Below are 5,737 nucleotides of genomic sequence, written 5' to 3' on the forward strand. Positions count from 1 at the left end.
TGCACTTGCAAATCACATTGTTCTTCTGTTATACTTGGTTCTCACAGCTGAATAGAAGAAAATAAATGAACTAGAAAATGTTAAGCTTGTTATTTTTTGTACATTGAGTAAGGTCATGGGTTGCTTAAGTGAATGTTTTCCTTGATGAATAGCTCTAAAAAAGAGGTAGCTGAGGAAACAAGCTTACTCTAGAGCTGGTATCAACAGAGACCCAATGAAATCTATACCCAGGTTAGATAAAATAAAGGCCTCAATACAAAAACACACATGTCCTTTGATGGCAGAAGGTAGTATTTCATTTAACTTTCTGTTTACAATCCATGGACAACTGGAGATGATAATAACAGAGTTTTGTATTAAGAGATCCCTTTAAGCATTAAGTTAAATTATAATAAATAAAGCCTTCAATTTAATAATAACTGAGTAAGCATGACTCATCATCATTATCATCATCATCAATACTGAGTTAAGAAATAATTAATTTCCAATAAAGTTTAAGGAAATCAGTCCTGAATATTCATTGGAAGGACTGATGCAGAAACTAAGACTCCAATACTTTGGCCATCTGATGTGAAGAACTGACTCATTTGAAAAGACCCTGATGCTGTGAAAGATTGAAGGCAGGAGGAGAAGGGGATGCCAGAGGATGAGATGGCTGGATGTCATCACCAACCCAATGGACGTGAGTAAGCTCTGGGGGTTGGCGATGGATAGGGAGGCCTGGCGTGCTGCAGTCCATGGGGTTGCAAAGAGTCGGACACGACTGAGTGACTGAACTGAACTAAAGTGTAAGAAAACAGCTAAATATTACCATTTTTATAATTTTCTATTAAGAGATAGGGTAGTTTATTGAAAATTGTACAGAGATTGGAGTGATAGGTGGTTAATGTTCCTGGCCTAGCACTTACATTAGTAAATAAATATATGAAAAATCTATTAACTTTTCCAAAACCCCATTTTGTCTATTGAAAAATATGAATAATAATGTCTATTATACTTTTCCCAAAGCTTATTATGTGTTTTATATACACATACAGAATATAAAGTGTTTTCTTTTTTCTGTGGTATTTACATATTCTTTATGCTCTGAAGTCTGTGCTTCAATATGAAAGAAAATAAAATACGCAACAGCTAAATTATGAGGTAAATATTATACATACTAAAACTCAAGAATGTGAATTGCTGAAGATAATGTTCTTACAGTTATTAAAAGTAGACTATGGGGACTCAAAGAGATAATTGTGGTTCATCAACACTTGTCTAACTGTATATCTCAGAATATAACTCAACTACTGACCTTTGTTCAGAAGCCTGCAATCCTCACACTTCATTCTGAAGTGAAATTTCTAAATTTCGATAAGCCAACTTTTATTATTAGTCATATTGTTTAAATTTAGGCTGGGTCATGGTGATCACAAGTTGCTGCCATCTGGCAGCTGTGTGCCAGCCTTTGTGAAATAAGTTTTTCATCAGATTCAAGTTCTAAGTGGACAGATGGTCACACTGAAAAATGACCATGATGTTTGTAACTAATTGATATCCTTTCTGGGAGACTCAGCTAAGAAACCAAGCCTTAGATGGATACTGAGACTGAACTCACTAGCTTAGAAGAAGATAGCAGCTATAGATAAGAAAATCTAGATATGGGACTCTGCAGAGAGTTGAGAAAAGTAGCTTCTTTAAGTAAGGTTTTTCTATATACATACATACCACATGCTCACTTGTACTATTATTATAGTGGTAACTAGTAATAATTCAAAAGTTAATACTTTTTTTCCATATTTCTAAATGAAATTTATTAAAATTATAGTTAAACTAATTTAACAATAATCTATATCATCAAAGTTGTTTTTTGACTTTAGCCTTACCAGCAATCCCCAAACTTTTTGGCACCAGGGAGTGATTTCACGAAAGACAATTTTTCCAAGGACAAGGGGTGTGGGGGGGTGATTTTGTGGTGATTCAAGTGCATTATATTTAATGTGCAGTTTGTTTCTAATCTCGTGCCACCCACTGTTTTCACAGGGGGTCTTCAGCCTGGAGGTTGGGGCCCCATACATTACATGTTCTTTAAAAACTTAGATCAGATCAGATCAGATCAGTCACTCAGTCATGTCCATCTCTTTGCAACCCCAGGAATCACAGCACACCAGGCCTCCTTGTCTATCACCAACTCCCAGAGTTCACTGAGACTCATGTCCATCGAGTCAGTGATGCCATCCAGCCATCTCATCCTACGTCATAGTTAAATAAACTTTTTTTTTTCCCCCTCAATCCTTTGGTATCCTTGTCAATTAACCACTCTATTGTCAACACTGAGTTTGTAATGCTTTATAAGAAGAACACCTTCTGGGAAATTCCTTGATGGTCCTATACAGAGGTTAGGATTTGGTGCTTTCACTGCCCAGCTTGGATTCAAATCTCAGCCAGGAGCTAAGATTTCACAAGCTTATTAGCACAGCCAAAAATTTAAAAAAAGAAGAAGAAGAAGAATACCTTCTGTAATACCACATAGACACTAAATCAAATTTAGTGCATATTTTTCTCTCATCATAATTTTGTCTATAAGCATTTACCCAGGGAACATCCTAAAGGGTGTTTTCTATTTAGCATTAAGTGATTTTTAAGATAGTACAAAGAGCAGTTTACAAATAAGAAATGATTATGGAGACAAATTTCACATGATATTTCTGAGTAGTAAAACTTTTATACTCCTCAGGAGAATTATAAACTTTAGGAAAAATAATCTTACTTTACTGTAATTTATATCATTTCTCTAACTTAAAGAGATTTATTTTATCCTAAAAACTGACATACCAAGATGTTTTAAAACTAAATATATTCAAATATAATCTAGGCACATATAGTTGTATTTTCAACTCTCCATATACTACCTAATACATCAAGTGTTAACCCTGTGTACGAGACTGTAAAAGAGACACCGATGTATAGATCAGTCTTATGGACTCTGTGGGAGAGGGAGAGGGTGGGGAGATTTGGGAGAATAGCATTGAAATATGTATAATATCATGTATGAAACGAGTCGCCAGTCCAGGTTCGATGCACGGTACTGGATGCTTGGGGCTGGTGCACTGGGACGACCCAGAGGGAGGGTAGGGGAGGGAGGAGGGCCCAGGGTTCAGGATGGGGAACACGGGTATACCTGTGGTGGATTCATTTCGATATTTGGCAAAACTAATACAATATTGTAAAATTTAAAAATAAAATAAATTTTTTTTTTTAAAAAAGGTGCAAAACATTCAGAAATTACCATTGGTGAAATAATGGACATCTTCCATTCATCTTCCATCAAGCTTTTCTGGCTTCTCAAATAACTGAAAACTTTTGGTGAAAGAATATGAACATCAAGTGCCTTAATAATGCTTGAATCATCAAGGATTTTAGTTTCATTACTACTAAGAAACATACTTCAGAAAAAATATATATACATATATATATGTATATATATATATGTATATATATATAAGATAGATAGATATTATTGTTCATCTGTCCCTAAGTTACATCTGAATCCATGGACTGCAACATGCCAGACTCCTCTTTTCTTCACTAACTCCTACAGTTTTCTCAGGTTCATGTCCATTGAGTTGGTGATGGTATCTAACCATCTCATTTTCTGTTGCCCCTCTCCTTCTGCCTTCAATCTTTCCCAGCATCAGTCTTTTACAATGAGTCAGCAGTTCTCATCAGGTGGTGAAAGTATTGGAACTCAGCATCAGTCCTTCCAATGAATATTAAGGGTTGATATCTTTTAGGATTGACTAGCTTGATCTAACTGCAGTCCAAGGGACTTTCAAGAGTCTACTCCAGCACCACAATTCAAAAGCATCGATTATCTGATGCTCAGCCTTATTTATGGTCCAATTCTTACATCCATACATCACTAGTGGAAAAACCATAGCTTTGACTATAAGAACTTTTGTCAGCAGAGTGATGTCTTTGCTTTCTAATATGCTGTCTAGGTTAGTCATAGCTTTTCTTCCAAGGAGCAAATGTCTTTTGATTACATGGCTACAGTCACTGTCTGCAGTGGTTTTGGAGCCCAAGAAAATGAAATTTGCCACTGCTTCCAACTTTTCCCCTTCTATTTCCTGTGAAGTAATGGACCCAGATGCCGTGATAGTTTTTTTAACATTGAGTTTTAACCAGCTTTTTTACTCTCCTATTTCACCCTCATCAAGGGCCTCTTTAGTTCCCCTTCACTTTATATTAGATGGGTACCATCCACATATCAGAGTTGTTGATATTTCTCCCAGCAGTTTTGATTCCAGCTTATGATTCATCCATATGTGTAAACTATAAACATTCTAATATTTCATGTAGCATTATAATCTTTGTGCTCCATAACTGACTGCAATTTCAACTGAAATAAGAGTCTAAAGCCTCTTGATGACAGTGAAAGTGGAGAGTGAACAAGTTGGTTTAAAGCTCAACATTCAGAAAACGAAGGTCATGGCGTCTGGTCCTATCACTTCATGGGAAATAGATGGGGAAACAGTGGAAACAGGGTCAGACTTTATTTTTTGGGGCTCCAAAATCACTGAAGATGGTGACTGCAGCCATGAAATTAAAAGACATTTACTCCTTGGAAGGAAAGTTATGACCAACCTAAATAGCATATTCAAAAGCAGAAACATTACTTTGCCAACAAAGGTCCGTCTAGTCAAGGCTATGGTTTTTCTTGTGGTCATGTATGGATGTGAGAATTGGACTGAGAAGAAAGCTGAGTGCTGAAGAACTGATGCTTTTGAACTGTGGTGTTGGAGAAGACTCTTGAGAGTCCCTTGGACTGCAAGGAGATCCAACCAGTCCATTCTAAAGGAGATCAACCCTGAGTGTTCTTTGGAAGCAATGATGCTAAAGCTGAAACTCCAGTACTTTGGCCACCTCATGCGAAGAGCTGACATTGGAAAATACTCTGATGCTGGGATGGGTTGGGGGCAGGAGGAAAAGGGGATGACAGAGGATGAGATTGCTGGATGGCATCACTGATTTGATGGATGTGAGTTTGAGTGAACTCCAGGAGATGGTGATGGACAGGGAGGCCTGGCGTGCTGCGATTCATGGGGTCACAAAGAGTTGAATATGACTCAATGACTGAACTGAACTGAACTACAAGAAGTACACTCTAGCATCATACAAAGCTAAAATAAACTCAAGTTATATTATAGTAGCTACCATAACCCTGGTGTCTCTTGTGTCAATAAAAGTTAAGAAAACTGAGATAATTATGGTATACCACCCTTATGGCAGAAAGCAAAGAGGAACTAAGGAGTATCTTGATGAAAGAGAAAAGTTGGCTTAAAGCTCAACATTCAAAAAACAAAGATCATGGCATTCAGTCCCATCACTTCATGGAAAATAGTTGGGAAAAAATTGCAAACAGTGAGAGACTTTATTTTTGAGGGTCTCCAAATTCACTCGAGATATGACTGCAACCTTGAAATAAAAGACATTGCTCCTTGGAAGAAAAGCTATGACCAACCTAGACAGCATATTAAAAAGCAGAGACATTACTTTGCCAACAAAGATCCATCTAGTCAAAGATATAGCTTTTCCAGTAGTCTTGTATGGATGTGAGAATTGGACTATAAAGAAAGCTCAGTGCTGAAGAACTGATGCTTTTTAATTGTGGTGTTGGAGAAGACTCTTGAGAGTCCCTTGGACTTTAAGGAGATCCAACCAGTCAATCCTAAAGGAAATCAACTCTGAATAT

Source organism: Bos taurus, chromosome 12 (genome assembly GCF_002263795.3).
Source record: "Bos taurus isolate L1 Dominette 01449 registration number 42190680 breed Hereford chromosome 12, ARS-UCD2.0, whole genome shotgun sequence".
Lineage (NCBI taxonomy): Eukaryota > Metazoa > Chordata > Mammalia > Artiodactyla > Bovidae > Bos > Bos taurus.